Consider the following 13,699-nt stretch of genomic DNA (forward strand, 5'->3'; position numbering starts at 1 on the left):
ACTTCGGCGACTCTTTATACTGTGTCGCCCGGTAGTGACGCACCAGCAGCGACGTGCACGCCACCATACGCTGTCGCCGGCCATTTCATGGAGTTTTTCTATATGCATTCTTCAGACACGAGTCACGCTGCAGCGTTTCCCAATAGCGACCCCTAGGGGACGCGGTGTCTCGTTCCCTTCTCAGGGAACCATGGTTACATACGTAACCTAGAGACGTTTCTTTCTGCATGTTTTCAATCAATACTTTGGTCAGACACAACTCTTCAGACAGTGCAAGTCACATACAAATATATACAATTCCATAAATCTACCGTGCGTATGAGTACATGTGTGAGAAGAATTAATACGGTCCACAGAGTCCAAAACAGGTTGAGATCATAAACAGTTCCTGAAGCAAAAGTAACCAGTCCTATCTGTAGATAAGCAGATGGCAAGCTGATGTCCTAAACTTGAATGTCCAGTCTGCACCAAGGACCCGCTCCAATATATGCCAAAGAATTGGCTTCAGCAGTATAATGGTCCATCAATGCTAGTCACAGTATTTGAGCAAGAACTACAACATAAACAATCCTCTACAAGAGAAAACACAGAATAACTAATTAAACTCAATTAAGAAAAAACAAAGTAAGGGGTAACATAATCAATAACTTACGTTTGAGCAGGAAACAAAGGGTTTCTCAAAAAAGAGCAGGGGCTAAAGGCAACATGAGGCAGCTTCAAACAGAACCTATCTCTTACTCTACTACTTCCTGTTTTATCTAGTCCAGAGTGAGCTACACGTGTCCCTCTAGTGGCTAGTATGAACACAACTAAAACAGTACTGACAAAACCCGTGACAGACCGTGACTGTTACAACGTGTCTATGGTGCGGCTCCGACACAGACACCGATGATCGTCACTAGTCAGTGTTTATGTTTACATTAGCCTCTGCTTGTGTTTTGACCCTCTATACCGCATGTCAACGCCGCGGCTCCAGCAAGGCTATCGCAGCAGTTTGTGGACACTTTAGTCATGCTACTTTGCTAAAGTTAGGCGAATCCTGCACCTCTTCCACAATTCGAATTCCGTAGGTGGGATTTACATTGTGACATCATAGCATCTGGAAAACAAACGCTGTAGTCCAAATGAGCCGTTCGTTGTAGTTCTTGAAAATTGATTATTTAAAAACTAAATATTTCCCTTCGGAGTGGACTTTGGGATTTGTAACTTTGTAGATGTTTTTATGCCCAAACATACACACCACACCACCTTTGAATTCTGACATAATAGTAGAAATATTCTGATGCGTTTTTTCAAAATATTTCCAAAATTTTAAAATGTTTGTAATTAGTAGGGCTGCAACTAACGATTATTTTAATAATCGATTAATCTGTCGATTATTTTTTCGATTAATCGATGAATCGGATTTAAAAAACAAAAAAACAAGAAAGGGATTAATTTACAACCCTTTATTCAAAAACAGAACTAAAATCTTTAGAAAGTGCACGAACAAGTTGCTCCTTGAACTGTTATAATAATAATAATAAAATAAAATAAAAATGGACTAACACAAAAAACATACATTTGTATGCTTTACATCTGCCAAATTTATAGACTTTTTTTTAAATAAATAAACTAACTAAATAAACTATAAAAATACTATCCGTCAAGACAGCGGCTTGCTGTGGTGTACATGATGCATTTCCCATCAAGAAGCCTCTCAAATTAAATTCCTCAGTGCGCATTAAAAAAGTCATGTGACTTTGCACGCTGGAACGGGATAACTTGACTAACTTTCTGCTACATTCATTCTGCCATGGCGGTGTTTAGTGTCCTGCCATCAGCAGCGACCAGCTGGAAGAGTTCCGCATTCAAATGCACGCAAAACTGGCCTCAAAGCCCCAGCAAAAGTAATTACCATGAATGTGTCAGGGCAAAATTTAAGAAAATATTTGAATTACTTATTAATAAACTAGTATTTTCTGATTCAGTGTTGCAAAGATGAAGCTGACGATCCTGTCATCTGCTCATTAATGCCTAATGCATCTTTATGGATGGAAACTAAGGTAGACCCTTTACAGTTCCGGGTGGTATTTTACTCTTACCTTTATGTGCAAAAAAAGAAATTCCACATTGCACTGGCGTCTCCATGTCCTGCAAAGCGCGCTTCTCTCCGCACAAACTTTGGATTTATATTGATTGAATGATTAAACTAATATTGTGATATGTGTTAAGTTTATTTTTTATATCAATGGATTTTAATTTAAATCGCGATGACTTGAACAGGCTATTGATCTGTATGCCGCTGTTTGCTAGGTCATGACTTTAAAAAACGAAAACTTTAATTTAACAAACAAAAAGTGTTCCAAATATATCTCTAAATTAACTTTATAAACTAAAGAAACGAAAATAAATGTAATCACTTTGCTATTAAAAACAGCAGCTGTGTAATGAGGAAGAGAAAGAGAAAAAAAGACAGTCGGACTGGAAATGATGAACTAACTGTCGGACATTGTTGCAAGGAATGTTTGTTTAATAGCCTATTTAATATTCTTAGGCTACTTTCTTAATTAAATATATTATTTCTTTGATTTAATTTAGGGTTTTAGGCTGCTTGTTCGCTGACTGAAGTGTATATATATAAAAAAAAAACAACAACGTGCCACCGTCACAGCCCTATTCAAAACTGAGACGATTTCACCTCAGCAGAGCTCCTCTTTCTCCTTACGGTTGTGGTATGTTTTCGACACATTATACAGACAGACAGTGTTACAAAAACTATAGAAGTAGTTTTCTCCATCTCCACTATCCAACGACCCGTACAGCAGCTGTTTTGCGATCGCGCATTGGCTGCTGTGAAAGTAGGCAGCCTAAGTAGGCTTACATATCAAACATGTTTGATATAAATCGGGGCAGCACCGATCTGTGTGCTAGCAGACCGGGAGGTGCAAGATTCGATCTTCGAACGCCTTACATTACCAGATAATCTCCGCCGAACATCGTGGCCGATCGAGGTGCTTGATTTTTGCTCCGAAAAAAATTTAACCGGTGGGGAAATTTCCTCACAGTCGCATCCCTACTGCTCACCTTGAGGTGCAAGCTATTTAATATATATATATATATATATATATATATATATATATATATATTATATGTAGAAACGGTGCTTTATGCTCAAATGTTCCAGTTTTGCGCATAAGTTAAATTCGCAGTTTTGGATGGAAACAGCTTATGAGGCGCCGAACTCTGCTGGCATCAGTGCGGGAGAGAGACCGAATGGGTCCACTCCGCTCTGCGCTCCATTTTTTTTTTATATATAATTAACCAAATGTCTCTGCGTCGCGCGACACAACGAATCGATTATGAAATTCGTTGCCAACTCTTTTAGTAATCGATTTTATCGATTCGTTGTTGCAGCCCTAATCTGGATTTAAACTAAACTCATTTAAGCTTTGCCAGTTTCAACATTTAAAAGCCATAAGACGCAAACCTGCGCATGCAGTGAGAAGTGAGAAGATCTGTGTGTGCGCTCATCCGAAGCGTGCAAACTCGCGACTCAGAACGCGCACAAATATTAAGCTCTTTTATTGTTTGAATGGACAAATTCACGCTAAATATTTGTCAAAATTCCTGTCTTGGCAAGTATCCTAGCAGACTTAGCTGGCTAAGCGTTAAGTATCAGTGCACTGGATCAGTACATTCACTTAATGACAGCAATTTCTTAACATTTACCAAACAGCAACAACAAGGAAATCACTCACTGCTCTTGATTAAATAGCTTTTGTAACTTTAATAAACAATTTATACTGCAATGCTTTTTTACATTTGATCATTTTATTCAGTTTCTGTACCTAAAAACTAATGTTAGACCTACCTGAAGAAAAAAAAAAAAAAAAAAATCTGTTTATTTTATTTGTATCTTTACTCTATTCTATTTATTTGTGCAGTTGTTTGTAGTTAGATAGATTATTCTTATTTCTTTACTTTTACATTTTTTGTTTTCCCTAATCATACCACATACTGAACCGTACCGAAACTAGGGGTGGGCGATATGACCTTAAATTAATATCACGGTATTTTTCATCTTTTGAACGGTGACGGTATAATATCACGGTATTACTTTTTTTGGTACATTTTGGGAGTAGCAGCCTGTCCTGTCCCTTTAGTATGTGAATAAAGTTAATATTTTTATAATATAATAAGTAAATGGTAGGTATCCTTATCAAAAAGAGACATGGGAGAGTGTGCATTCTTAACATATTTATTTAGCAAAAAACCTAAAGATCTTACTTAACAGTGTACAACAAAACAAAAATTATTTTTTATTGAAATTTAATTTCTGCAATATTTAAAACCTTTAAATAACTGGGGGAAATCAACCCATGGCAACAGTTTAAAAGTAGACCAATTCTGTGGGGAAAAACGCGGACTTGGCAACCCTGCATCCAACACGAGCTGCTGGAGTTAATGGCATTGCACACATGAGTACGAAATTTTCGTCCGAGATTTTTGCACGTTAAAAAAAAAAATACAGGTTATGTTAATTGAGTTTACACACTGCTTCTGAAACTTTCGTCCGTCATAAAAAAAAAAAAAAAAAAATCGGATCGTGTTTGTTTTTCATGCATGTTCGCATCCATAATAAGCATTTTGATAAAGATGGCGAATATGAGAAAACTAAAAAAATAAATAAAAAAACATACGAAAATCGGACTCAGTGTACAATGACCTTTAGATTTAAATGATCACGGGTCGAAAGTAAAGAGAGATGACAAACATAGACTGGAGGATTTGCTGCAATCTTGTACTCACTGACAAATATCTATTAACGTTAAAAGATGTGCTGCTCCCTTTACACAGAGTGTGCGCTATCGCAAAATCAAAAGTAAAAGTAAACAGGCCGGTCGCGTTCTCCTCGCGCCGCTCAATTTGTGATCCGCTGTGTAAATCCTTCGGCCGGCCGCCGGGAAAAGTCCCGGTCGTCCCGATTGCCACTCCGCCCCTGGTATAGGCTACAGGCCCGAATTTTCTTCACGGTGTTTCACCAGTCCTTTAATGGCCACTCCCCTTTTACCTCCCACCTACAAAGCTGATACGAATATGTTTTACTTTATTTACAACAAGATATATAGTATAAGGACAGGTATTCAGACCACAACTGAACGTTTGAAGAAAATTGAATGCCTTATTATTTAGAATTAGCTATTACTGATGTAAATGCAGCCGTTCGAGGAACATAATTGATTTATTACGGTATTGACGGTTTTAGAAAATTCATGTCGTGGCGCAATGTCACACCGGTGCTGACTATGACACCGGTGTACCGCCCACCCCTAACCGAAACCATGACTCTAAAACCGTGATACAAACTGAACCGTGAGTAAGTTGAACTGTTGCACCCCTAGTAAACACAAGCATTGGCTAGAGTGTCTGCGATCAGCTCTGGTAGCTGTGACAGAGCCGCAGACGTGTGCAGTGTAAATGGTCTAAGCAGTAATGACAGGTAAAGCCCCTTATGCTTGAGAGCAGCCAGGTGTTTCTTGGATGTTTTAGTACATTGAAGGAGGATCACATGACTAGAGCATGTGACTTTTCAACGTGAAAAAAAAACAACAACTTCCCATTGCAGTTTTGCAAAATATTCCTTTTTTTGAAATGCCTGAAAAATCACCTTGTGCAAGCGTACACTTTGGAAATGGGAGTTTTGCCCAATTGATGCATTTCCATTAGCCACATTTTCAATTTGCACAATTTGTCAAGTAAATGCATCCTGATTCAAGATTTTAATACTAGAACACAATTTTATGTTTGCAGTGTGCAAGCTTACTGTTGTGAATCAGGCAAAGGTAAGGATACAGTTTTAAAACACTGATTGGTTATATGTACTTGATCAAAAATGGATTTTGAAACATTTTTAACCTTTTTTAAGCTTATTTAAGAATTAAGAACAAACACCAACCTATTTGTTGTTCAGTATCTTCCTGTTTTACTCTGCAGGACTCTGGATCATTCATGTTTTCAATTTTCTCTCACAAACTGTCTTCTTCACTTTTAGGCTAATGAGAATATTCCAGCATTCAAATGGTAAACTGTAGGTGAATTGCTGTAAAAAAATAAAATAAATGAATGAATAAATAAACCAGTTATCAATTCAATGCTTTCATTATCAAATTGAGTGTTACAAACAAGCAAGCCTCTTCATAATAGATAATGTTAAAAATACATTAACCCACAGCCAAAAAACAAATACACAGGATATGTGAATATGTTGAAAATAAATCAAGTTTAACCGCCATTAATTTGGTCTGTGTAACGGTTTGCAGTAGGGGTGCAGTAGTACCTGTTTTTGTTCTTAAAAAAAAAAAAAAAAGACTTCAGATTTCAGAAAAAAAAAAAAAAAAAAAAAAAAAACGCAACTTGTGATGGTCTGTACCATTACCGTCGAGGGAGGAGACGGGTGGCTGGATTAGCCTACAGACAGAGCACTATAGGAATATGGTTCATTAATTTGACCATGCAATAATTTACTGTCTACGTCAGAACTCATAAACTGTGATTGCTTGTTAACCGACACAGATTATCTGTAAGATTGCGTGGTAAAGTTTTAAGTTCGTTATTCGCCGGACATTGCCACTGTTCAAAGATATCACCACCACAATTAGTTTAACAATATGCAACCACTTTATATAGACATCAGGAAAAAAAGATTTTAAAACCACAGGTGTAGCAGCAAATGTAAACCGGAGAAAGCCTTGACGCGCTATCGCAGTGCTTGATGCGTAAGGGACCGTCTGAAAATTACATTGTCCAATGTAATTTAATTAAAATGACTTTTAACATTTATAACACATTTAAGTAACACATTTTTAAACTGTAAAGTTTGTATTTAGGGATGCTCATACTGACCCTTTAACTGTAAACCGACAAGAATTTGAACTGATTAATAATATCAGCTAATGGTTAAATGTATTTATTTATTTTATTTTTTACTTTTGCTGTATAGTCAAAGAAAAAATAGTTTCCCCAGGACACATGCAGCGTGGCTATACAGACATATTCCACTGAACAGCACCTGCTTCACCGTCACTGAGTTAACTGATGCAGAATACACAACATAATGGCAAGTGGCGATATTGGATACATGGTTATTAGAAAGTGAACATGTGAGTAAATGTATTACCATTCTGATATGGATTATCTATTAATCCAGCAAAAAAAAAAAAAAAAAAAGTGACTAATACAGATACAATTTTTTAAAGAAATTAACACACTCTATCAGGGAACAATACTTATATTCTATAGCTTTAAATAACTTTTATCAATCCTAATGTTACAGATGGACTCATTGTAAAGTGTTACCATTACATCAACAGTCAAGCTAAAAATGGCCATCTTTAAATATCTACACGAAGGCCACAGTATTGAAATTACATACATATGGAAACTGTGTACTTTCACAATTTAACTGCTTCTATTCTAGAACCTTTGCGATTATCTAATCAAATTATGTTAGTCACGAACCGGGCAAAAGTGCAGTGCTGTGTGGAGAAGAACTCGCAGCTATCCTTCATCACATTCCCAGGACATGTCGTCTTCAATTCAAGCGGTGGTCTACAAGAGTTTATTTGATCACCAAATGGGAAAATGTTGTTAAATTAATCACTTAGTGCTAGGGCTGGGCAAAAAATCGATGTAATCGATTTATCGATTTTGTAGTTAAAAACGATTTTTATTTTATTTAGTTTTTTGCCACAATAGTTTTTTCGGACTTTTCCACGTTTCGTCCTTGTGCGTTACCGTAGCGCGATATGAGCCAGCCCCCGCCCCGCGTAACACAGTCAAAACAACATGGCAGCATGTAGCAGAGAACTACTTCCAAAGAAAGGCACAGGTAATTCCGTAATTTGGAACTGGTTTGGTTTTGATGCAGCAGACAAAACACAGACGAAGCCTTGCTGCAAAATATGTTTCAAGGCTGTTGCTACTGGAAGCAGCAGTACAACAAATCTTTTCCAGCACCTGAGGAATAAACATCCCGAAGAATGGAAGAAGTGCAGCCGGCTCCGTAGTGAAAACGGCTCCTCTAGGACACCTGCTAAAAAGCAAACTACACTTCCTGAGAGCTTTACAAACTGTGTGCCTTATGATAAGAACGGAGCGCGTTGGAAAGCGATTACAGAGGCGATCACGTTTTATTGCCACAGACATGCTGCCAATTTATTCTGTCGAAAAGCGAGGCTTTAATCACATGCTGAAAGTATTAGATGCGAGGTACGTTGTCCCCAGTCGCAAGTATTTCGCCGATGTAGCGCTGCCTCACCTGTACAATACAACTCGGGAAAAGATCCGCAGTGAGCTGTGATTTGGAGAAAGAGGAACTTTTGGACATGGCCACACTTTTAGACACGAGGTTCCGTACAACCTACATTGATGCTAGCAAACTGGAAGTTGTCAAAAAAAGAGCGGTCTCTGAGATCTCTGCTCTCTGCAACTCTACCACAGAGGAAGCTGGTCCCTCAGCTGTTCAAGAGAACACCCCACCATAAAAGAAAATGACTCTGGGTGCCTTCTTTAAAAACAGTGCACCATCCACCACGCCACACCCACAATCTGAGAAAACAAAAATTGAGACTGAGCTTGCAACGTATTTCCTTATTCCAGACATAGAGCCAGACACAGATCCTCTTGAATGGTGGAAGCTGCATCAGCCCAACTTTCCAAGGCTAAGCTTACTGGCTAAAAAATATCTTTCTATTCCAGCCACTAGTGCCCCCTCAGAGAGGGTATTTAGTGTGGGTGGGGGAATAGTTACCTGCAACCGGGCCTGTCTTAAGCCAGAAGCTGTGGACAGGCTCATCTTTCTTGCAAAAAATGTTTAGAATGAGCATGCACAATGTTTCAGAGATCTAACAAGCACGTGTTTTGTTGTTATAGATAGAAGTTTACATTTGTTCACTCTTTGAGCAGGCTATATGTCTGCCACAGGCATGTTTCATTTTTTATATTCACACTATACTGAGAAGAGTTTATTTTTTAATTTTAATGTTATATGTAACAAAATTTGTAATTATCTGATTTCTTGAACAGAAAAATTGAGCTACTGAAGTTGTTGCACTTTTGCTTAAACCTGGGTTAAAGCTTGAAATTGTTGAATGACAGAGCCTCATTTACTTTTTGTTTTGGGATTCTACGCATTTTAACTCTTGAGGACAATCATAGCAATAAAGTTGCACTTTTGACACTATATCTGATGTCTGCAGTCATTTAAGTGCATTGGAGAAAAAAAAAAAAAAAAAAACGAAAATCTAATCGAAACTCAAATTTTTCCTTAAAAATCGAAGATTTTTTTTTAGGCAAAATCGCCCAGCCCTACTTAGTACTGATATGAAAACATGCGCTATGGTATACTGTGTACACACCGCTGCAAAACGACGTGACACTTGCGTTATTATTACAGGGCCCCAGACTGCAACCATTTTTTATGGCGGTACGACTGTTTTTTTTTTTATGAGCAATTGCACAGGCGCAACCATTGTGTTCAACTCAGAAGTGCTGCCATTTATGTTGCATATGAGAAACATCAAACGGCAAACAAAACTAAACCCTGCTGCACTTGATCTGCCCATTGTGGACCGTTTATCAGCTCGGACTGCAACACAAACAAACTAAGCTGATTTTGCAACACAGTTACTGCTGGAGGAAGTGAAAAGAGCTTGAATTTGCTGCACAATGAATAAGGTTGCTGTGAGATCTAGTGAGAATCTTTTAATTCTGCCCAGAATTCTCTGCTATAAAAAGCGCTGATGTACTTCAGAAAACCAGAAGTAGTAATGCTAACTATAAAAAAAGTACTGTCAAGTGTATGTCAGATAATAACAATACTCTAGTTCACTTTATATATTTGTTCATGTTGTATTAAAGGATAAGTCTGAAGGACCATAAAATAATTCCATCAATTCATAGTAGTCTCTACAGCTGTACATTAGGGGATGGATACCCGACCCAAGCCCGACGGTAGGGTTGGGTTCGGACAGATATTAGATAAGATAGACAGATATTTAGAAAGGATGCTCTGGTTCGGGTCGGGCTCGGTCACATCAGCGCGATAACGCCGGTTTCACTCTGCACGCGTAAGCAGGACGTAAGCAGCGCATATTTTTTTGGGCTCCCATGTTAACAGATAAGAGCATTCACACCACACACAGAGGCGGCGCGTAGCAGAAGCAGAGCAGAAGCACTTCTGTGCTGCGATTGTTTCGGCGCCGAGTCTATTTTTGACACAGGGCATTGTTCTTCACCAGAATTCGGGTTATGCGAAGCGCCCAGCGTTCGAACCGGAAAACAGGACTAATCACTTCCGCTTTTCACTTCCGTACACAGATGCAGCAGTAGCCTAGGTGATCTCTGATGTAACTGTTGAATTTCGCTTCGTTTAATTATTAATACACTTCTTACTTGTGATCAAACTTTTGCGTAGACTATTTGGTTTAATTAAAATGTCACGAATGTTAAAATATCAGAAACGGGAACATCCGAACAGCAGTTTTTGTTGTGTGCCGAGATACTCTGTTTCGGGGAAAATTAACTCAGGGGTAAGTTTCCACCAGTTCCCAAAGGATGAACCAGTCAGGACGATTTGGGTCCGAAATATTAGACGTGATAATTTCGTTATAAGGAGACACACCACTGTCTGCAGTCGGCATTTTATGACAGAAGATATAATTGAAGGGGGTCGACGACGGTTGAAATAAAGATGCCAATTAAACCTTTGCAATTTATATAGTACTAGACACAATTTTCTATGAATTACATAGACCTACACTTTATTGGCTGAATAATATTTATCTTTTGAATGTTGAGCGTTATTAACTGTTGAATAAATGCTGACGCGGGACAAAATGCCCGATTTCCCAACAGGTTGAACTGAGCAATGCCACTGTACCATTTTATTAGACTACTTTTAAACGCATATAGCTCAGTAATGTCAGTTTTATGTATTTTCTGACAGGGGTTGGGATTTTTGTTGGGAAAGTCTTCGATTAGACTGGATAAACACATGCAGCATCTTAATTGTTAACAAAATGGTATTCCTAATAAATGACTCGAATATTTTGATTATGTCCAATGCTTCTCTTTCTTTTTGGATTTATTAGACACATTTCACTATGTGAGTACTAAGATAGTAAAGTCCACTAAAGGAGGGAGAGCCTTTTCACATTTGGCTCCAAAAATCTGGAATAGCCTTCCTGATAACGTTCGGGGTTCAGACACACTCTGTATATTTAAATCTAGATTAAAGACTCATCTCTTTAGCCAAGCATTCACATAATGGATCTCATAACGTTGTACTTCAGTTACATCTGAACACATACATCAACATTTTTCAGCTTGGGCAAAACACACAATTTTTGCTTGGTTGGAACAGCAGCTACACTAATTATTTCTCTATTTGTTTCTCTGTTTCTGCCACAGGATTTCCATCCCGTGGTAACTAGGAATTACACAAGATTCAGCCCGGATTCAGAAGAAGAGATGATGCCAACCCCCCAGAGGACCGCAGATGATGCCAGCCTTGAAACAACATACAGCACTACACAAATTTTCTACAAGTTTGATTGCAACACATAATCATTACTATTAGTGTTCATCATCTGTTTTTGATTACACCATTACTTTTTTTTTATATTTATACCATATGTACATCGACTTAACATACAGTAGTCACCACTAATAAGCTACTAAATATATTGTAGTAGCCTACATTTTTTGTACAGCTGCTTTGCAACGATTTGTATTGTGAAAAGCGCTATACAAATAAACTTGAATTGAATAGTACTCATGTGCTGAATAAGATTAATGATATAAAAAATGTAGGTGAATCGTTGTTTGTAACTATGGACATTGAATCGTTGTATGCTAACATTGATCATGCAGAGGGGACTTGAGGCTGCAAAACGATATCTGGGTGATAGACCTCAAGGAAGTTTGCCTCCTTTTGGGATTGTGGGAAGAAAGATATATTTTTTCAACTCCATCTATTTTTGGATAAAATTGTTTTCTGGGGTAAATATATTGATGATATCTTGTTGATTTGGTCAGGTTCGGATTCTGAATTACACTTGTTTCATGAATATATTAATGGCACAATCCTAATTTGAAATTAAGTCTGGAGTATTCGGGGTCAGAAATTAATTTTCTGGATTTAAAAATAGCTAAGGATGTTAATGGTGATTTACATACTTCTATTTTTAGGAAACTAACAGATCGAAATACCATTCTTAGAGCTAACAGCTTCCATCCACCTTGGTTGATCGATAATATCCCTCATGGTCAATTCCTAAGACTGAAACGTATTTGTGACTCAGAAAATGATTCTGAATTTCAATTACATGATATGTAGGGTTGGGAATCGAAAATCGATTCCGATTCTGGAATCGGATACTTAAGATAAAGAATCGGATACTTGTTATAATATTAAAATTTCGATTCCTCGTTTCGATTCCAGGGTGCATTTTTTCCATCTAGTGATCTGCCAGGACCTTCCGCGCGTGCAATCTGCCAGGACTTTACGTGGTAATGTAAACATCAGTCGAAAAGATGGATCACGGTAAGCGTTTAAAAGTGTGTCTACGCTTTGTAAAAACCGAAGACAAATCTACCGCTGCACGCAAACTTCATCTTAGAGATCTGCAAGGGACGGATTTTAGTCCTGCGCCCGCCCACTCCAGAAGGAATATATGTTATTTCGTCCTGCAAAAGCCCACATAAAAGTCACTTATACCCCCGCGGGAAGACAGGTATCTACTTTATCTCTTGGCTGCATGAAACAAACTCTCCCGGTAATGTAAAGGCAAAGATGACCAGAGTAATAGTAACGAACTCGCGCGTGCCTAATGTATTCATTCTTGTATATCGGAGTCGTACATTAGGCACGCATAAGTCCGCTGTTGATTCACAAACTATTCATGCTTTCGGTGCTCTGATCCATAGTATTTTTGCGTGAAATTTCAAAATATTTGCATAGTTTTCAAAATGAATGTCCTGTGAGTTTTTTTATAATGAATGCTTACCCATAGAGGTGGATCTTGTAAGGGTCTGTGGTGTTTAAGCACATATGAGCACCAGCATAAACAGATTTACAATGTATTTACTGTATTTTTCATTTATATGTTTATTTTATAATGAATACAAACAGTAGATATTCAGTCACTTAAGAAAGAGTACTCTGAAGTTGTGAAGAATGTCTGAATTAAATAATTTAGGTGCTTTAAATCTGTATGTGTGTATTCATGTTAAAAAGTTAGAGCAGAGGATTTTCTTTTAAATTCAAAAGTATAGCTTTAATTTAAAGTTTGCTTGATTTTTTTTAATAACATGCAGGAGAAAATAAAAAGGCAAAACTAATGTTTAGGTTAATAAAAAAGGTTAAAAAATAAACACCTTTAGAGGAAATGTCAGGCATAGGGGGGCCTTGCAAAACTGACCCGAGAAGAAGGGGGCCCTGATATAAAAAAGGTTGAGAACCCCTGTAATAAAATAATATGTTGCAAGCTAGCACTGAAAATAAACATGTTTAATATATTAATGTTTGACTTTTGTGTTTGTTGTTTTTTTTTTTTTTTTACTAAATCGGAATCGAAACTGGGAATCGAAAAGAATCGGAATCGATAAGTGGAATCGGAATCGGAATCGAAATCGATAAAATTCAAACGATACCCAC

General features: G+C 37.7%; 1 pseudogene; it reads right to left on the bottom strand.

The window, feature by feature from the left end:
* The window catches only part of LOC141291443 (uncharacterized), a 55,727-nt pseudogene that overhangs the window by 26,023 nt on the left and 16,005 nt on the right, over positions 1 to 13,699 (bottom strand).

The sequence above is a fragment of the Garra rufa genome, chromosome 18 (genome assembly GCF_049309525.1).
Source record: "Garra rufa chromosome 18, GarRuf1.0, whole genome shotgun sequence".
NCBI lineage: Eukaryota > Metazoa > Chordata > Actinopteri > Cypriniformes > Cyprinidae > Garra > Garra rufa.